Below are 22,362 nucleotides of genomic sequence, written 5' to 3' on the forward strand. Positions count from 1 at the left end.
CATCATTCTTGTACATTTTAGGCATAGGCACAAACAAAGTTCTGATTTTGGAGAATTGTATGTACAGCTTTCATTTCTTAATGGATTCCATGACTATTGGCTATACACATAGTTTAGCTGTATATATTTGGATAAGTCAGGACCAACTAAAAACCAGATTTTTAAAAAATGGGGTATTGTCATTGTTTGTTTATTTTTAGGATTCCTCTCCTTCAGATTCTCTAAACTAGAACGTTTTGGCTGAAGTGAGTATTGTGCATAGGTAGAGGCACCATTTTTGGAAGGCTTAGTGGACTTCTGGGAGCTTGAGTAGAGGGACACAGCTGCATAGCTACAAATTCAAAACTTTCTTTCTGGTCCTGCCAATTAATCCAGGCACTTTGTTCTGTACCAATGATTATATTGCCCATACAATCCCCATCCTTTACCTTTTTCTACCTCCCCGACTCAATTTTATAGAGTTGTGAGGGGTCCTCAGAGGTTAAGTGATTTGCCCAGGAGTCATACAGCTGGTATGCCAGGCAGGTACCTGGGACTTGGTGACTCTCAAGGCTTTCTCCTCTGTACCATGATTCTACTCTATCTTGGAATGATCGGCAGAAATTTGATTTTCAGAATTATTACAGACATGTAACATTGGGTACATATACCCTATTCCTACAGTGAGAGGAACTACAGAGGATCATTTTATAAGGTTGTACAACAAACCATTCCAGAAAAATGAAGGTCAGATAAATGAGGTGGTAATGTATCTATTTACGTGAAAATAGAGTAATAAATGTGGTGGGGAACCCAGATGCATTTTAACTTCTCAATTGTTTATAATAATGTTTGGTGTATGGTAAAACAAAGTATTAATTTTCAGGGGGAAAAAAGGACAGGTGGCATAAAACGTTTTCCTGAAACCAGGTATATATTCTCCTCTTATAGACACAAGGTCCCTGGGGAGAGTAGGCTGCAAGTCATGGTACAATGGTAGTGAAGCAATGGTATTGGAGAAAACCTGGGGTCAAGAAGTACCTCTCACTTGGCCCTGGAAGACCTGGAAGTTTTAATGAACTTCCCCTCAGGTGTAGCTCTCCAATGGGCTCCAAGGATCAATCCTTTCTAGAATCCATAGCTGGCACTTCTCTCTCTCTTCTCTCTCTCTCTCTCTCTCTCTCTCTCTCTCTCTCTCTCTTCTCTTCTCCTCTCTCTCTCTTTTTGCAAGGCAATTGGGATTAAGTGACTTGCCCAGGGTCACACAGCTAGTGAGTATCATATGTCTGAGGCTGGATTTGAACTCAAGTCCTCCTGAATCCAGGGCCGGTGCTCTATCCACTGCACCACCTAGCTGTACCAGCACTTCTCTTTATCAGGAAATATCACAGTCTCGAAGCTGCTGCTATCCTCAGATGCTTCCAGCTGCAACAGTTCCACTTTGGCTTGCATATCTCTCTCTCTTGGTTTTTTTGTTTTTGACTAGGCAATGGGGTTAAGTGACTTGCCCAGGGTCACACAGCTAGTAAGTGTCAAGTGTCTGAGGCTGGATTTGAACTCAGGTCCTCCTGAACCCAGGGCTGGTGGTCTATCTACTGTGCCACCTAACTGCCCCATGGTTGCATCTCTTGCTTTTCCATTTCCACTGCCAAGGGCCAATTTCCTTCTGGTGGCTCCTGCCTCTGGTAGCTAGTGAGACCATTGACAGGACATCTGGATGTCCTAAACTTACAAAGTTGTTGCCTGCACATAACCACCACCTCAGAATACCTATTTACATAAGGCTAGGAAAGAGCAAACGTTAAAGACAGAAGTGGTCTTATACTCATCATAGCTAGGTGGGAGATAGGATGGATGCCTTCCTTCCACCTGGCTCTTGAAAGCATCCAGCTCAAAGTAGTCCTGCTTCCTGGAAGCCACCAAAAAAGAGAACAAGAATGGGAGGGTTGTCCATGCACATTCAGTTCTGGCTCAGAAGCCAATTAGAAGACTTTCCACCATCACACAGTACTAGCCCACTCAGTCATTTATGGCTGGAAGTAGGCTCAGCCCAAGCTTATGCATGATTACACCAAAACCAAGCAGGAAATATCTGTGCATGCTTCATGTACTGACTTTCATAGGCCAATCCACCCATCCTACGTTTATTGATCATGAGCAACACACTTCTTGCTGGGAAGTAAATTAGACTTTCATTGATAGTTTACCTTTCTGTAGGACAATCTTAATAAGTTGACATCATTAATAGTAAACATGAAGTGACATATAGAATTCTGGATGGCCTCATTCCTTTCTACCTCTTCCGTATTCTTTATTTTCTCTTTCCTTTTTACCCACAAAAGACTTATCCTTCTCCCCTGCCCCCTCTTAATAATGTCATGCATTATTTTTCCCTCAATACCTTCTATAAACTGGAACAGAGAAAATATCCTGATTTTTTTTCCTACTCCTTTGTTAATAGAAAGACAACTAAAGGGAAGTAAATTGTACAGATGGGTCCTCACTCAGCACGATTGTTTTCAAACATTTATCTTTAGTTATAACTATTTTAAGATTAAACAATTGGTAAAGTTTGAATGGCATTTTCCTTCATTATTTGTCTGAATCCACTCAGAGAGAGGCTTGGGAATTATGTTCTGTTTAATAAAGAAAACTCACAACTGATTAATCTTTGTAATGTTAAAATAATAAACAACCCAGAGGAGACTATTTCAAACCAACACCTGAGATCAGGTGGGGGTGAATTGAGTTCTAAATGCTAATGGTCAAATTACAGAATAATCTATACAAATGTGCATTCAATCATAGATTCCCAAAGGACAAGAAGACAGAAGAAAGGTGAAGAAAAAGTCCAAATATAAACCCAGCTGTCATGCTGTTAACATAATTGTAGGTGTTGACTTAAGACAAATGCTACTTTCCAATAACATTTCCCTCTTGTTGATTTTGTAGCCATAATAATTTGTTCAGGAATGATAAAAATTGCTTAAATATTTTTTTAAAATTTAGGGAATAGGAACCTTTAAAAATGCTTTTTAAAACTAAATAGAATGTCACTGGGTTAGTCTAGGTTCAAGCAGAATATAATTGATGTGAACATGATTTAAGTTTTGTTTAAGCAGTAAAGCTATAAAATATATTATTTAGAACACATCTAAAAATTATCACCCTTCATTTACATTAAAAGCTTCTATTTTGTAGGCTATAAAAATGAAATCACTCTATATCTCAGGCATTTTCTTTAAATAGGGAATTAATATACTACATACTAAAAAAAGTTTCTAGCTAGTAGTCCTTGAATATATGTTGAATGCCAATGATGTAGAGAATATATACATGATATGTTTCCTGTGAATGAATAGTTTAGATCAGTGGTTCCCAATAGTTTTTTAGAATGGCAACACCCTATCACTGACTGATTTTACAATATTGTCCACCAACCTGAAAAGTGATGTGATGTAATTTTTTAAAAATTAATTTGAAAATAATCTTATCACTTTTTTTATTTCTAGATTGCCTACATTTCCCAATGTATTCCTCCCTCTCCATTGTCTCCTAGAGAGCCATCTCTCTCATACAAAGAATAAAAAAGAAAAAAAAAACTAGTTCAATAAAACTAACCAAAATATTTTAGAAGTCTGACAAATGCAGTGTTCCACATCTATCATCCTCCACCTCTTCAAAGGAGCATGGAAGGACACTTAATATCTCTTCTTTGGAGCCAACCTTGATTGTAAATTTTCACAGCATTCAAGGATCCTCCCTTTCCCTCTTCCCTGGGAAGAGTTAGGTCAATGACACACCACATTCGCTTCTAAATATGGAATAGCCACTGAATGAATGGTTCTCTTATTGCAGGTCAAAGTGTCTTGCCCACTGTAGTGATTCAGTGCTGGGCTGGATCCTTGACAATGCTTGACCATCAGCAGGCTTTGATGCATTGTGCAGTTCTTGGATATCACTTGGCTGGTTCTTCCATCCTTTCAAAGCTTGTAAGGTCATAGCCATCTCTAATACTCCTTTGTAAGAAAGAGCAAGAAAGAATAAACATAAAGAGGCAAAGAACAGAGAATCCTTGTATTCATATCCACATGTGGATCTGGGTAGGGAGAAAAGGCTACTGATGCTGACTCTACCTCTCCCCTAATCTGGAAGCTGCTTCCTCACACTAACAGCCTTCAGTTTGGACTGTTTTGTTACTTTTGTGTTTCCATCCACACAAAGTCATTATATTTGTATAATATCATATATACATGTACGTATATATATATACACATATTTACATGCATATAATTTTACTAATTCTGCTTCACTTTGCAACAGTCATATATGTTTTGTCATACAAATCTGAATTTTTCATATCTATTATTTCTTTGTTGGTTTTTGTTGTTGTTGTTCAGTCATTTTTCAATCACATCCCAATGCTTTGTGAGTCCATTTGGGGTTTTCTTGGCAAAGATACTGGAATGATTTGTCATTTCCTTCTCCATTCTGAGAAACAGAGGCAAACAGAGTTAAATGACTTGCCCAGGGTCACACAGTAGGTGTCTGAGGCCAGATTTGAACTCACAAAGATAGTCTTCCTGACTTCAGGTCTGGCACTCTATCCACTGAATCATTTAGCCATCCTCATTATTTTTTACAACATAGTAATATCCCATTACATTCATTTGTTTAGCCATTTCCCGTTACCCCATTTTGTTTAGCTAATCCTCAATTGATGAGTATCGATTTTTTAGATTCTTTGGGAAAGAAAGAAAGGAAAGAAAGAAAGAAAGAAAGAAAGAAAGAAAGAAAGAAAGAAAGAAAGAAAGAAAGAAAGAAAGAAAGAAAGAAAGAAAGAAAGAAAGAAAGAAAGAAAGAAAGGAAGGAAGGAAGGAAGGAAGGAAGGAAGAAAGAAAGAAAGGAAGAAAGGAAGAAAGAGAAAAAAGAAAGAAAGAAAGAAAGAAAGAAAGGAAGGAAGAAAGAAAGAAAGAAAGAAAGAAAGAAAGAAAGAAAGAAAGAAAGAAAGAAAGAAAGAAAGAAAGAAAGAAAGAAAGAAAGAAATGCCACTAAAAATATTTTGGTATATATGGGGCCTTTCTCAGTTACTTCTTCGGGGGTATATGTCTAGTATTAGAGAAATTTCTGGGTCAAAGGGTAATTTCTTCACATAATTGCAAATCACTTTCCCAAATGATTGGACCCATTCACAGCTCCACTGATAATGTATTAGTGTACCTTCCTTTACACAACTCATTCAACATTGATTATTCCCTTATTTTGTCCTCTTTGCCAAATTGCTAGGTGTGAGGTAAAACCCCAGAGTTGTTTTGATTTTCATTCCTCTTATTACTATTAATGTCAAGCATTCTTTCATATGATTGCTAATAGTTTGCAATTTAGTTGAAAAAAAAATGTAAACCACTAGCTTTTGGTCATGTGTGTGTGTGTGTGTGTGTGTGTGTGTATTTCTATTAATTATCTATGTATCTTGGATATCAGATACTTATCAGAGATATTTGATATAAGGATTTTTTCTACTTAATCACTTTTTAAATTTTACTTGCATCAATTTTGTTCATGCAAAAGTTTTTCAAATTCATGTAGCAAGCTATCTATTTATCTTTTATGATTTTTTTGTACTCTTGTTAGGTTAAGAATTCAACAATAAGCCATAGCTGTGAAAGACACCTGATCTGGCTCTTTTCTAATTTTTTTGGTGATATGATCTTTAATATTCAGTCCATGTAACCAAAAATATTCATTTTGTTCATTATGGTACGTAATATAAGATATGGATCTAGAACAAATTTCTGCCAGACAGCTATCCAGTTTTCTCAGAAATTCTTGTCAAATTTAAAATTCTTTCTGTGGTCATTTATGATTTGGAGTTTATCAAATGCTAGGTAATTGAATTCAATTATTTCTGATTCTTTACTTTCTAGCTTTTGCTGTTGTTCTACTTTTCTATTTTTAATTAGTACCAAAAAGACGTAACAATCGTCATGTTATAAATAACATAGTTTGAGGTCTAGAAGCACTATTCCACCTTCACTACCACTCCCTACCTCTTATCCCCATACACATTATTTCCCTTGATACTTTCAATCTTTTGTTCCTACAAATTAATTTTGGTATTATTTTGTCTAGCTCTATAAAGTCAAGTCAACTATTATTTATTAAATACCTGCTATGTGCCAAGCACTGTGCTAAGTATCCTTTTGGTAGCTTGGATGGAATAGCACTAAATCTATGAATTAATTTTGTTAGTATTGTTAGTGATGTGGCTTAGCCATGAGCATAGTCCTAAGCAAACTATAAGGTCATCAACAAATTATGGATAGGTTTGCCTCATCTTTGCCTATCCTTGTGCCTTTAATTTTGTTCCCTTATTGCCATTACTAGTATTTTTTTTGTACTATGTCAACATCAGGGAAAGAAGACATTCTTGCTATACTTTTCCATTCATTGAGAACGCTTATAATGTTTCCCTATTGTATATAATGCTAGACTTTGGCTTAAAATAGATACTTTCATATAAAAAAAAAGAGGTCCTTGTAAGTCTAGGATTATTAGGATTTTATCTTCAATGAGTGTTGTATTTTTTCCCCAAAGTCTTTTGTTGTTATTACATTTATTCAGCTAATTATATGATTTGATATTTTTTGTATTTAATGTATTTAATTGTGCAAATCGTTTTCCTAATATTGAAACATCTTTGCATTCTTGTCCAACTCTATCATAGTGAATGATTTCTTTTTTCATACTTTCATGTTTTTTTTTTCTTTGCTGGGATTTTGTTTTAAAATTTTGAGTAGATGTTCATAAAAGCTGTTGGTCTATAGTCCTTTCTTTATATTATCCTCTGATTCAGTTATTAGGAGCATGTTGGTCTCATAAAGGGAGTGTGGTAGAGTCCTATCTCAATTTTTGAGGTTACTTTGCGTATTATATATCAATATTTCTTTAAAGTTTGATAGTCTCCAGTAAATTCCTCTAGACCAGTGGGGTTTTTTTTTCCCTTTGTGGTAGTTATCTTACAATTAGTTCAATTTCCTTTTTGGAAGTTAGATTATTTAATATCTATATTCGGTATTCTGGTAACTTACATATTTCATATTTTTGTAGATAATTCCCAATTTCTTTTGAATTATTAATTGTTTTGGCATATAACTGCATATAGTAGGCTCTGATAATGCTTTTTATTTCTTCTTGTGATTTCATCTCATTTTACGTTTTTGTTAATTAAATTTTCTCCCTCTTTTGTATTTGATAAACCTTGGCTAAAAGTTTATCAATTTTGTACTAGTTTTAAAGAACTAACTTTCAATTTTAATTTTCAGTTCTATCATTTTTGGGGTTTCTAATTCATTACCTTCTTTAATTTTAATAATTTGATGTTTTATACTTATTTTGGATTAGGTTTTTTTGTTTTTCTCATTTTAATTGTGTGTTCATTTTATTATTTTAAAAATATATTAATTCATTTTCTGTTAGTTTACTTTTTAGGGATATAACTTCTCCTCTGAGGCCTGCTTTAACTGCCTTTTACAAATGTTGACATATTGTATTATCATTATAATTGTCTTTCATGTAGTTAATATTTCTGTAACTTATTCAGTATTTTGGTATTAAGCTTCCATTTAAGTCTGCGTATTTTGTTTGCATTCCTTGTATTTACTACTCATTGATTTTTAAAATTCTGCATGGTGAGCTCTGTATTCTGATCTATGTTCATTCTGAATGTCTCATTTTATGTATTTCATTTCTCCTTTTTTTTTAAACCATTTCGGGGTCTCTTGTATGTTTTCTTGGGATTCATAGAATTCTGTACTGTATTGCATTACAGGAAAAGTTTTCTCTTTGATTTGTCTCATAGTATTTGTTCTCTTTGAGGACTGATTATTCATCCTTCCTTCTGGTTTTAGAATCTCTTTGTTGAGCTACTTGCTTGTGCTCTGGACTTTAATTGAGGGTTTTCCCCTTGAGATCTTAGGTTTTTTAGCGCTCTGTGTGTGTGTGTGTGTGTGTGTGTGTGTGTGTGTGTGTGTGTGTGTTCTCTTCATTCATTTTCTTGCTTCTTAGCCAGTCTCAACCTTCAGGTCCACAGACATGAGATTCACACTATGTCACTGCCCTGATAGCCTCTGAAGAGAGGAAGGTGGGAGCAAAACAGAACTGTTCCCAGCGGCATTTTATTCTCTTTTCCTTTAAGCCTCGTGGAGCTAGCAGCCTGGTCCCTGCCTGGATTTCTACCTTGCTTCTCCTCTTTCTCTTCTGTGGTTGGGCTGAATCAACATCTGCTGGTTTCTGTGGGGTAGGAAGGGTATTCTGGGTAAAGTGTTTGCCGCGTTGGGAGTCCCTAGGGCCGGACCACATTCAGAAAGCAGCTACAGTTTCTAGTGCTACGCAAGCCCACCCCTTCCAACGTTAGCTACGTGTGGATGGACTAGAGTGAGAGTGAGAGTTCCCACAAAGTCTAGTGGTAGGGGATCCCAAGATGAGCTGCAGGGATAAGCCTGTGAATAAGCCTATGTCCCTTGTGTCGCCGTAGTAATCTGGTGTGCAAGCAGTGTTAAGTGAGTACTTTAAGGATTAGGATTTTCTGGTGTTAATTTAAAAGGATTTCACATTGTTATCAGGGTTTTTTTTCCCTTCTTACTGTGGATTCAGCTTTGTTACCTAGCTGCTGCATGTTCTCCTTTCGGGGGGGGGGGGTGGGGGTGTTTGAGAATTGCCTGGATCTAGAGGAAGTGACAATCTACTGTCTTGAATGTGATCTAGAAATCTCAAGTTCCACTAAAAATTAAAATTATTTTGGTTTTTGCAAAACTAGACATTGTTGAACCAGGCTGGAGAATTACACATTGGCTTACATCAGAAGGTGGGATACCATACACTGATATTGATGTCGATATATTCACAAACATTTATCATTAATTCTACCTTTATCGGGGAAGAAGCAGAACAGAAATATGTCAATTATTTTTAAAGATCAGTTTATATTTTTAAAACTAGTGTTACTTTTTTAAAAGTTTGATTGGGTAAGCATTGATGAAGATTGAAGGAAAGAGTAACTTGCATTAGAAGATTTTGTTTTTGTTTTTGTTTTTGGAAGACATATTTTAAAAGAGAGGCAGATTGTAGTTTAAAAATTGGAAAGTTGTTGGGAAGGGAAAAGTTGCCTGGAGTCAAGTCTGGTTGGCTAGAAGGTCTTCCTAAGATCAAAGGAAGAAAAGCAGGAGGAAAGAGTTATATTCGGGGATACACAGAAGGAAGCTCCTTGAAAGCAAGGAATCTTTCTTTCTTTGGATTTGCATCCTGAGAGCCCAGCATAGTATCTGACAAATAGTAAGTGCTTAATAAATGCTTGTTGATTAATTTATTATCATTCATTCACTCAATAAATGTTGGAATTTTTTTGTTGTTTTAGTTTTATTTTTAGGCAATTGGGGTTAAGTGATCTGCCCAGGGTCACACAACTAGTAAGTGCCAAGTGTTTGGTCTGAGGTTGGATTTGAATTCAGGTCCTCCTGACTTCAGAGCTGTTGCTCTGTGCACTGTGCCACCTAGCTGCCCCTAAAGTATTTTTGTTTGTTTTTTGTTGTTTTTCGCTGATAAATTTTCTTTTAAGCCATGTAGCAAAAATCCAGCACACTCTCAAATGAATGTCCTACAATCCCTGGGAAGAATTGAGTAAAACAGTGTAAATATTGTTATGACATAATGAGGGCAACCTTATATGTGAATAGCTTTCCATTTAGGACATGACAGCTGTATGCTTTATAAATTAGTACCAAGCTTGTCCTTTAAGGTGGCATTTTGCACCAACAAATCAAATTAATTTATATAGTCAATAGACAATAAGCACAGTGAGTTTTGTATTCTCTTTATCTCTTAATCAATTGCGTGACCATATAGATATGGAGATGTAGACATAGATGTAGCTTGTTTCTTTTGTGTCCCTTCATCAAGGATGGCTTCAGTGTGTGTCTGTTCCTCTATGTATATATACATATTATATATGCATATATACAAGTATATGTGTATATGCATGTACATACATACATAGGTATTATTCTCATAAATTTTATAAACATTGAGAAAGTAGGAACATGGGTTAATAAATATTTATATTTTATTTGTTTCTTTTTTATAAAAAGGTTTAAGATTTTTCCCAAACCTTTAGTATTTCTCCTCTTTAAGATATCTTGAGAGTCTATCCCTCAACTTCTTCAAAATTGTCACTTCTAGTAAAGATTTTCCATATATATAGTTTAGACCAGTTGTACTTTCTAAGTTTTTAGTGCCATTTGTACTTCATTCAGTGCATTGGAGACTGTGATGTTAGAGCTGAAATATGACGATTTCACTGACATTTGGGGGGGGGGATTTTTTTAAAAATAGGAACTCTTGTAAATCTTTTCAATTTTTGTGTTTATTGTTTCAGTTTCATCCTTAAATGCCCTCAGCATGATTTTGCTTAGTTGAGTCTCCTACTAAGCTTTCTGCAAGCTTGTTTTTTTATTCTACTGTTTTATAGGATTTTATTAACTGTGATCACACAGAATCACAGTCTTAGAACTGGAATGAACCATCTACTCATCTGTTTACATCATCTTTTTACAGAAAATAAAGACTTCTACCATATCACTCCATGATATGGTACAAATAAATGTATATTCTAAATTAGTGTTGTCCTTGACTGCTTTATATCTCCATTTGGCAGAGAAATTAAGTATTTGCTGGCTGAGGTCTTTCCTAGGCTCCTTTGGCCTTCTTATTATGGCGACTGATTTACACTGGTTATACTTCCTTACAAAATGGTGACATAGTTTGTATCTATGTCTGTTAATCTGTTTCCTGTTTTTCAGCAGCGGCAGTTTGCTTTGATAGGTCACATTGGAGTTACTTTAATTAGGCACCATTATCTTCTTATTCTTTCTTCGAATTTGGTATTGATTTTGATTTTTGCTTGAATAAAATGGTGGTCTACATACAAATGGCTGATTTGTATATTATGCCCTGTCAAGAATTAGTCATTTCCTGCTTGCTGAATTACGACCAATTTTTAAAATATCATTTGGAGCTTTCTGTATCCATCACCTCCCAACTTTCTTCTTGAAGAAAGTATTCATTGTGAATGCTGTCCCAAGATTCTTAGTGCAGTTTTAAGCTTTAATTGATTAGAACTTTACCATGATTTTTCAAAAATCCTGTATATTGGTGGGAGGTTTCTACATATCTACAAGCCATTGAACTGTCTCATTTTTCATTCCTGAGCCATGCTTTCCAATATGTTTTTCATTATTCCCTCCTATGTCCACCTATACATTGAAATCATTGAGTATTAAAGAACATATTGAATTGATTTCCTTGGGTTTTATCAGATTCTTCATAAAAACTTTCTACTTCCCTTCCCTCAACAACAGATGTTGGTACATGAGCTACAATTTTTTCATAGTGGTCTTTTCGCAAATTCATTGTATCCCGTGAAATTCCGTTTCTTGCTGCCTTTGAACACACAATAATATCAACTCAAACAAGTCCTTTATTTCCTGTCCAGAGAAAACCTGTGAGCCATCCTTCCATTTAGTTGCAATTTCTTTTTATATTCTGGTTTTATTAATAGTGACAATGTCAAGATTGCTGTGATTCAGCTCGTCCATTAGTATGCCCAATTCATTTGGCCACTGGACAAGAATCTCATTTTAGAATATCAACAGATAAGTTAATGTTTATAGTTGGCCTAAAAACCATGTATTTTTAGCATCCTTTGCCACCTTTTCTTCAACTCCGCCACTTATAAAAGTAGAAGTAGGTTTTAATAGAATGAATTCTATTTAAGAATTTTCCTTGTTGTACTAGTTGCCATATGGGTGTCTTCATGCTAATTAGGTATTGAAATCATTTTCACAACTTCATTAGGGGACTAAAGACCTTGATTAGTTTAGGTGCTCAATTCTTGGTCACGTGAGTGAAAAACAGCCAAAAGGAGCTTTGAGTACTCTTGTGATGCTTGTTGGAGCTTTGCTCAACTAAAGCAACTTGGGGTGTCCTCAATGTATGTCCTTGCTGACTATTCATCTTCTGACATGGCTAAGTAAATCCCTTTTTGTTAACTGTTGAATGACCTACTAGGGTCTCATTTTATTCCAGTATAAAACCTAAATTACCAGAGGACTGGCCAAGATCAGGCCCAGCCTAGAACAACACCCTGGTGAAAGAATTAATCACCAAGTGGTAAGCCTACTAATATAAGCCTTTCTATACTTAGGCTAGTACTCAGAAAGTAGACAAAGTCTATTACTTGGGTCATACTTGAAATCTTCGCACAATGGTGGAATCTGTCATAGATGGGATTCCTTTGGCAAAACCTTAAAAATCCAGGGTCACATCCAGATCACAATCACATCCACTTTAATGAGATGTTAGAGTTAGATTCCAATAGGGAATAGTAAGCCATTCATTAATAAAACAAGCACTGTTTAAGTACCTATAATATGCCACTCAGTCAGTCAAATAATCACTCAACACATAAGTAAACGTTTACAATGGGTTAGGCCACTGTACTAAGCCCTGAAAATACAAATACAATCTGAAAGAAGCAGTCCTGGTCTTCAAGGAGCTAATAGGGGAAAACAACACCCCACACACAACTGAGTGGGTAAATAGGTGGTAGTGAGGGGAGGGGGAGATGAAGATGCCAGATGTGGAAGCACGGTAGAGAAAGTCCAGAGTGCATCCTGGAGAGGAATGAGACAGGGCTGGTCTGGACTTCTCTCCCTAAATAGAGGTTCTGTGAGAAGCCATCCAATCAGGAGAGACTTGAGGGCTGGAGTGAAATTCAGGATGAAGAAGTTTCTGGGGCACAGTAGAAGAAGTCTGGATTGGCCTGGAGATAAAGGAGAGTCACAGTACTACAGCAGATTTGGGGGATGCAAGGAAAAATGGAACTTACATGTTATTAGGAGAAAGTAGCATATATATCATATATATATGTATATGTATACATATATACATATGTAATTAAATACAAAACATGTGCAAAGTAATTTCTGATGAGAGACCAACTAAAGAGAACCCACGTAGGTTTTTGGTAGGAGGTGGCATTTACAACTGAACTGTGAAAGAGGCTAGAGATTCTTGAAACATTTTTTTTCTTTTTTCTTTCTTTTTTTTTTTAAAGGCAATTGGGGTTAAGTGACTTGCCCAGGGTCACACAGCTAGTAAGTGTCAAGTGTTTGGTCTGAGGCCAAATTTGAACTCAGGTCCTCCTGACTTCAGGGCTGGTGCTCTATACACTGCGCCACCTAGCTACCTCTGAAGCTAGAGATTCTACAAAGTGGAGGTAGAGGAGGGAAAATATTGCAGAGATGGGGCACAGCTTTTCAAAGGTATAGAGAAAAGAGAAGGACTGTGGAGTACAAGAATATGTGAAAGAAAGTAATTTTCAATAATCCTAGAATATTAGACTGCAGCCAGAATGTGAAAGGCTTTAAACATCAAACAGAGGAGTTTGTATTTGATAATAGGGACAATAGAGGGCCACTAGAGCATCTCCAATAAGGGAGTGTTGTGGTTAGACTTAGGCTTTAGGAATAACAATATGGCAGCTGTTTGGAGGATTGGAGGAGGAGAAAGACTGCAGACCAATTAGGAGGCTTTTACAATAACACAAGTGAGAATCGATTAGGACACGAATTAGGGTGGTAGCTGGTAAGCAGAGAGAAGAGGTGGGATGCAATAAACATGGAGGTAGATGTGATAAGACTAGACAATTGCCTGGTTGGGAGTGATGAGGAGAGTGAGGAGCTGAAAATGACCCCAAGGTTGAGAAATCTGCATAACTGGAAGGATGATAGTGCCCACAGAGAAGCCAGATGGCCGGCTGTTGTCCTTCTTGAAGAGTACTAAAATGACATCACTATGTTAGAGTCAAGTTGCAGTGTATCTAACTGTGGCTGATAGACCAATATGAGTTTGGAATGCTCTACCACAGGTCAGGTACCACAGGTCCACATGAATATTTGGGGTGGATTCTCTAAATTTGCACATCTTGTGTTTCTTTTGAGCTATTTCAATTCTGCCTTGCTCATAGAGCACAGCAGTTCTCTGATGAGGGCATGCCATGCTGGGCCATCCTGTGCCAGTGTCTCCCACGTCACAAATCAGTTCCAAAGTTCTTAAGAGAGACCTTGATTGAGAGTGTCCTTGTATCACTTTTTCTGACCACCATGTGAACTCTCACCCTGTGTGAGTTCGTTCTCCATAAAATAGTCTTTTTGACAAGCTTACATTTGGCATTCCAACAATGTGGCCAGTCCACTGGAGTTGTGCTCTCTGCAGTAGAGTCTGAATGCCTAGAAGTTTATTCAAGTGTCTTATCCTGCCAGGTGATCTTCAGAGTCTTCCTAAGGCCATTCAAATGGAAGCCATTCAGTTTCCTGGCATGGCACTGGCATTCGGTCCAGGTTTCACAGGCATACAACAATGAGGTCAGCACAATGGCTCTGCAGACTTTCAGTTTGGTAGTCAGTCTAATACCTCTTTTCTCCCATACTTTCCTTCAGAGCATCCCAAAAACTGAGCTAGCTCTGGCAGTTCGAGCATCAACCTTTTTATCAATGTGTATATCCATGGAAAATACACTGACAAGGCAAGTGAGCTTCTCCACAGCATTCAAGACTTCTCCATTTGCTGTAACTGATGGTTCCACATATGGATAGTGTGATGCTGGCTGATGGAGTACCTGTGTTTTCTTGATATTGTTAGGTCAAAATTAGCACAAGCAGCAGAGAATCAATCCATATTTTGTTGCATCTCATTGATCAGAGGCTGCATGGAATGCACAATCATCTGCAAACAGAAAATCATGCACCAGCACTCCTTCCACTTTGGTCTTGGCTTGTAGCCTTTTCAAGTTGAAGAATTTGCCATCAGTGTGGTAGCTGACCTTGATGCCACGTTCATCCTCATTGAAAGCATTTAACAAGATGGCTGAAAACATCATGCCAAAAAGCAGGGGAGCAAACACACAGTTTTGTTTCACCCCATTGATGACTGGGCAAGCTTGAGGGCAACATCCATTATTCAGAACCCAGGCAATCAGGCTGTTGTGAAACTGACTTACAATGCTGACGAACTTCTCTACGCAACCAAATTTTGACATAATTTTCCATAAATCTTCATGACTGAAAGTATCAAAGGTCTACAAATGTTACGTACAGACCTCTGTTCTGCTCCTGGCATTTCTCCTGGAATTATCAGGCAGCAAACACCATATCAACTGTTTCTTGGCCCTTTCTGAAGTCACAGTGGCTCTCAGGTAGATGACCATCTTCCAGGTGAAGGATCAGCCTATTGAGAAGGACTCTGGCAAGAATTTTGCCAGCAATAACTAAGATAGAGACCCCACTGTGATTGTCATAGGACGATCTATTCGCTTTACCTTCATAGAGATGTACAATGGAGGCATTCTTGAGCGCCTGAGGGAAAACCTCCTCTTGCCACTGGAAAATTTCAGTCAGCTTTTGTATGAGCAATAGATCCCCCCACATTGTAAACCTCAGCTGGAATAGAATCAGCACCAGGTGCTTTGCCACACAAAAGGAGACCAATGGTATTCAAAACCTCTCTTCCAGTTGGACCTTCAGTTAGGGAGGACTTCAACCTAAGGAAAATGGTCAGTGGTTTCAGTGTTGATTGATGATGGTCTATTGAGAACACTACAGAAGTGTTGAGACCATCTCTCTAGGATCGTGTCTTTATCACTAATCAATATGGCTCCATCAGCATTGAGTAGTTGAGATGCACCATGTGTCTTTGGCCCATCAATAGCCTTCAGGGCATCATAAAAATGCTTTGGATTGTTGCTCTCAGCATAAAACTGAATTTCATCTGCCTTCTTACTGAGCCAAGAATTCTGCATCTTTTTAAGCTTCACTTGTACTTTACTTTTGATGGAATTACATACTTCCTTCTTAGAGATGAATGAGCTATCCTGCTGGTAAACCCTTGTAGAGTTCTCATTTTTCATTTAGCAGCTTCTGAATTTCCCCATCATTTTTGTCAAACCAGTCTTGATGTTTGCTAGTGTTCTGACCCAGAGGAGCAAATGTAGTGCTATATACCAAATCTCTGAAAGCTGCCCACTTCTTTTCTGCTCCACCGTTGCCAACTGTGTGCAGGGTTGTGACTACAGTTCCCAGTGTACCCGCACTTGCTGCTTCATCACTTGCCCATCACTACAGGACTTTGAGATAGGTAAAAATGGTAAAATGGTATGGGTATCGGTATGATTTGTGCATAAATTGAACTTGTGAGGAAGAATTGCATGAAGTCATTTGCCTCTGTCCTCCAGAGTCATCACAGTCCAGTGGCAGGATAGAGTCAAGATGACTGGTGATGGCTCAAGATGCAGTGGATGACCTTGGCATCTTCAGTGTCTAACTAAGCTCTAAGTACTCTATGGCCCCTGCTTCAGCTGCCTTCATGGCCATTGGAACAAATTGTTCTCATCTGCCCATTCTATGAGGGGAAATCTTCACATGCTTGGGGGAGACACCCTCCTAATTCAGTGATGGGTTTGAGACCCCTCAGTTACCCTCAACCTGGTTTAGCCTATCTGCTGAAACAGTTTACTGGGGTACGGCCCCTGCACATGCTACAGCTTCTTGGGGCCACAGGTGAGAGTTAGGTGGAAGAGGTGGACACCAAAGGTAAAAAGCAGCCCTGGAAAGGGCTTGGCAGCCCTCATACCAGAGGCTAATCTTCCCTGAACACACCCTGCACATGCCTTAGAGAAGCAGGGAAGTTTTGAATAAGGGGTGGGTGTGTTTTTTGGGGGAAGATAATGATCTCTGTTTCAGATGTGTTGTTTAAGATATCTATGAGGGGCATCCAGTTGGAAATGTCCAGTGATGGTCAATGTGGGACTGGAGCTTAGGAAAGAAACTAAGGCTGGGTATATAATAGATCTGGGAGTCATTTTTACAGAAGTGATCATTGAACCTACAGGAACTGATGAGATTTCTGATGCCTTGTCATATTCTATGCCCTAATTTTAAGGCCACCAGTAACAATAACCCTTCAATTCTATTTGCCTTTCACTAGTTAGACTAAGTACGAAGTTTACCTTACTATTCTTAGCTTCTAAAACAAAATACACCTGTGACCTTGCTGGTTCTTTCTGCTGCTCTGTTTTGAACCTTTTCTTTCTAATTTTTGAGAAGGCAGGATGTTGCTCTTTATATGTTTAGTGGGAAGGATTAGAAGGTGAAAAATCCTACTTTTCAGAGTATTAGCCTTGGAGAAAACCTTTTGAAATCCTAGTCTCGATGCCCATTGGTATGGAACTTTCTCCTCTATTGGTAGAGATCAATATCCCCAGCTTCTTGGTGAGGAGTGGGGGTGGGGGGCACAAGCTGTCCAGAGCCAAAGAGTTTTAGTCTTTGAGTTTTCAAGCTTCAAGTTGTTTCTGGCTTCCAGCTTTGAGAGGGAAGAAGAAAGAGTCTAACCCCACTTTGGGTTGCTGAAGAAAAAGATTCTGGGAACATATGAGAGGAGCTGGCAGTCTCTATCATGCCCCTATCCCCAGTTTGCTATAGTAGGGAATCCAGGGAACTTCCCCTTGAGTGAGATCTAGAACTTTCATGGTTGAGCTGAGTTACCTTGCTCCCAATGAGAAAGCTCCTTCGCTCTGTATTGTCTGGTATATATTCTCCTATGTATACTTCTGATTTCTATTTTGCTACCAATTTGGATAGATGGTTTTTTTTTAAAAATAGTATGTTATTTTTTCCAATTACACGTAAAGATAGTTTTCTACGTTCACTTTTCATACGATTTTGCGTTCCAAATTTTCTCCCTCCCTCCCTCCTCTTCTCTCTTCCTCCCCTTCTCCTTCCCTTCTCCCTCCCCAAGATGGCAAGCAATTTGATATGTTATACATATGCAATCATGTTAAACATATTTCCACATTAGTCATGTGAAAGAAGAAACAGAAGAAAAACAAAAACCATGGGAAAAACAGCAACAAAAAAACAAAAAAAGTGAAAGTAGTATGCTTTGATCTGCATTCAAACTCCATAGTTCTTTCTCTGAATGTGGATCAAATTTTCCATCATGAGTCTTTTGGAATTGTCTTGGATCATTTTATTGCTGAGAAGAGCTAAGTCTATCATAGTTGACCATTGAACGATGTTGCTGTTACTGCATACAATGTTCTCCTGGTTCTGCTCACTTCACTCAGCATCAGTTCATGGAAGTTTTTCCAGGTTTTTCTGAAATCTGCCTGCTCATTCTTATAGAACAATAATATTTCATTATATTCATATATCACAACTTGTTCATCTGTTTCCCAACTAATGGGCATTCCCTCAATTTCAAATTCTCTGCTACCACAAGAAGAAAACCACAAGAAGAAAAGTACATGTCCTTTTCTATTTTTTTTTATGATCTCTTTGGGATACTGACTTAATAATGGTATTGCTGGACCAAAGGGTATGTACAATTTGATTATCCTTTGGGCATAATTCCAAACTGCTCTCCAGAATGGTTAGATCGTTTCGAAACTCCACTAACAATGCATTAGTGTCTCAATTTTCCCACATCTTCACCAACACTTATCATTTGCCTTTTCTGTCATATTAGCCAATCTGATAGGTATGAAGTGGTACCTCAGAGTTGTTTTAATTAGCATTTCTCTAATCAAGATTTAGAGCATTTTTTTTCATATGACTATATATAGCTTTAATTTCTTCATCTGAAAACTGCCTGTTCATATCCTTTGAACATTTATCAATTGGGAAAAGACTTGTATTCCCTACTAATCTTGGTTGCATTGGTTTTGTTTGCATAAATTTAAAAAAAAATAATGCAATCCAAATTATCCAGATAAATGGGTTTTCTTGGCTAAGTGCTATGTTCATCGTGGAACTAGTATTTGGTGGGAAAGTGGTTAAGCCTTATATATAAAGTTTTGGGTCCTACTTCCTCACAGTAACGAAACAGTGATCTGAAATTAGACTGAGCCTGATCACATCCCCTAGAGTAATAACATTGAAGAGACCAGAAAGACAGAATTCTGGCCTAGTACCCCATCTCTCTGAGAGCAGAGTTGCCTTTGGCTCTAACTTCCTGCTTCCATTCCCAGCAGGAATTAGTCTCCCTTGGAGAAGGGTGGGAGGGGGTGGATAAGAGGCCAGAGATGTCTATTTTGCCTCCCTTCTATCCAAATAAAGACATTCCCATGCTAGATGCTGAGGGGAGAGCCCTTGAAACACATGGTTCTCATCACATTTTTTTTTTTAATAAGGGACAGGTAGAGAACTTCATACATAGGTCTGACCATGTCCCTCTTCTGCCTAAAAAACCTTTGATGGCTTCTTATTGTCTATAGAATAAGATGCAAAACTCTCAGTCTGGAATTCATAGTCCACAATCTAGCTTCAACCTCCTTTTTTTTTTTTTTAGGCAATTGGGGTTAAGTGACTTGCCCAGAGTCACACAGCTAGTAAGTATCAAGTGTTTGGTCTGAGGCTGAATTTGAACTCAGGTCCTCCTGACTTCAGGACCAGCACTCTATCCACTGCGCAACCTAGCTGCCCCCTCAACCTCCTTTCCAATCTCATGTATCATGATTTCCTTTCATTCACTTTACACTCTAGCTACACTGGACTCCTAGCTGTTTTCCCTTTGCTCTCTTCTGCTCTGTGCATCTACCCCTGGAACACACTTTATTCATTGTTAGCTTTTGGAATCTTTCTCTTTTCTTCTTGCATGACTTAGCTCAGGGGTCAGATCAATGCACTTCCACAAACATTTATTAAACACCTACTATACTCAAAGCAGTGCTAGGGATAAAAAGAGAGAAATGAAATAGTCTCTGCCCTAGAGGAGCTTACATTCTTCTAGAGAATGTACTCTAATGTACATACACTCAGATCAGAAATCTATACTCAGAACAATAAACATAAAATGCATATAAAGTAATAGAAATGAAACCTTTTGAAAGTTATCTTTCAATTCAAATTTTTGTATACAATTTTGGGTGAATTTTTCTTTTGCTCCCTGTTACAGTCTATCTTATATAATACTTATACGAGAAATCTTTTCTCTCTCTCTCTCCTGTAGAAAATCACATTCAGGGGAGAGATGGTGTCTTGTTCATTCTCATTGCTGAAAACATGCCTGGCAAGTAGTAAATGCTTAATGTTTAATTTGTGGTTGAATTGTAGGCCCATCAAGGACTTTTGTATTCTAACTCCTGTGACACTCACTTCCTGGAACTGCTAGAAATATAGCCTATCTAGCCTTGTATATGACATAGGCATAAGCAAACTAGCAGAGGCCCTTGAAAATTAGTGAAAAGCTCAGCTATATTTGAGTCAGAGTATGCTACAGGGAACATGGTATCAATAGAATGAATATTGACTGAGTATGAAAAGCTGTCCAGTCTCAGCACTTTGACCAATAACCTTAGACAGCTCACCACTCTTTGAGAGGGGGTCTCTCTATCTTTAATCTCAAGGAATTAGATTAGATCTCTAAGGTCCTGTTTGGCCTAAAATCCTGTGAGGTAACTAGTGGTAGGTTTTGAGGAATGACATGGTTAAAGTACAAAGTGCCTGACCTGAAAGATGAATTTTGCTTTGCCATTCATTTTTGGAATGATAATAAGATTGATTTTGTAAAATGTGCAAATTGGAGGACTGTCAAATTTCCATTAAAATATAATGGACCCAAACAAAAAAATACAGATAATGATTTTTAATGATAAATTTAGAAGATTAACACATACAATAGAATATTAGATCAACTCCTGATTAATATAATGACAGGCAGTGTGGTGTAATGGAAAGAGCCTTGGACTTAGAGTCAGAGGACCTATGTTCAAATCCCACCTGTGTGACATCGGCCAAGTTATTTATCTTCTCTGAGCAGTAGTAGTGTTCTTATTGGGAGCTGGATTTGATGACTTCTAGTACCTTCCAGTTCTTGAAAAGTTTTGTGATTTCATTGGTAAAAGGAATTCCTCTACTGGTGCAGTTGGCATCTTTTTCTGCACTTTAATTTTGAGAGAGCCCTCAAGAGTACTGAGAGATTAAGGGACTTGCCCAGGAACACATTAGCCTGTATGTATCAGGGTTGGGCCTTGAGACCTCTACCTGCTAAGCAACAAAGGCAATTTTCAAGCCACTATATTGTGGCAGCTATCCAGTGCTATGTCTGATAATGTAATTTATAATGTATAATTTATACATCTTTTTATATCTTGCAAGCGTTTTACAATCAGATTAGCTATTCCTCGAAACAATTTTATGAAGAAAGTTAGTATTATGCTCTGAAGAGATGAAGAAAGTATTTCCTCTTTCAAACGACTTCTTTCTTATGTGATAAGAATTGCTAAAGAGGAAGCAATCAAACCAATCAATCTGTTCCACTCATCCAGAAAGTAGGTGCTTCCTGATTTATAAAAACGAATTTGTATCCTTTTGTCAAAGGTCTCATTTAAATATGAGAATGGTGCTACGATTCATGTTGTGCTATGATTTCTCCTTTTTGGGAAGCATATGAGTACAGGCTTAGGAATTTTACAAAAAAAACCCCAACAACCACCAAACTTTATACTAGCAATTTTATACTGCAAAACTTCTGGCTTATTTTATTTTAAAAAGCTTGCATTTACCTCCAACACTTAAAAGCTAAAGGCTCAAAACTCACTAGTGTCCTCTAGAAATTCGAAGGACTTTATTTCGATCAGCTACTAGGCTTCTTAATTAAATGCTCTACATACACATCCTTCGACCTGTAGTCCCTCAAGACTCGATCTTAATTGGGGACTCAGCTAAATTGTCGTTTCTGGGAGAGCTACTGATGGGCTCCTCCAGGAGATGGTGAAATTAGAAATCTCACTTCGGAGATTTTTTACATATTAAAAAAAGGCAGAGCCCCACCCCCCACCCCTTGTATTTTTAGAGGCACTAATTTTCTTGCAATATTCGTGTAGTAGTTCGGGTTGGGGACGAGCGAAGCCACTGAGCTCGGACAGTGTGAGGGCTCCGGGGCACGTCCTTCCAGGGTCCCTCGAGGTTAAATGCCCCGCTTGGGAAGCAGCAGGAGGGCGCCAGCTACCCTGGCAGGAGGATCGGGCCGGGGACGTGCTGGAGAGCCGCTCCTTCCTCCCGGGTAAAGCCCCAACACGCCACGCGCAGGACGGGAAGGAGGGCGGACTACAGTGGGACTCCCTGACCCCGTGCACAGGGTGCCCCTCTCAGTCTCCACTTGTGCCGGCTCAGCCAGCACAGCGAAAACCCCCGTCAGCGCGGCTTCGAAGCCACTCCGGGAGGCAGCCCCACTGGCTCAGCCAGAGCTGTCCAGCTGTGGCGAGGGGGAGGG

Source organism: Phascolarctos cinereus, unplaced genomic scaffold (genome assembly GCF_003287225.1).
Source record: "Phascolarctos cinereus isolate Bilbo 61053 unplaced genomic scaffold, phaCin_HiC Scaffold_2;HRSCAF=192, whole genome shotgun sequence".
Classification (NCBI taxonomy): domain Eukaryota; kingdom Metazoa; phylum Chordata; class Mammalia; order Diprotodontia; family Phascolarctidae; genus Phascolarctos; species Phascolarctos cinereus.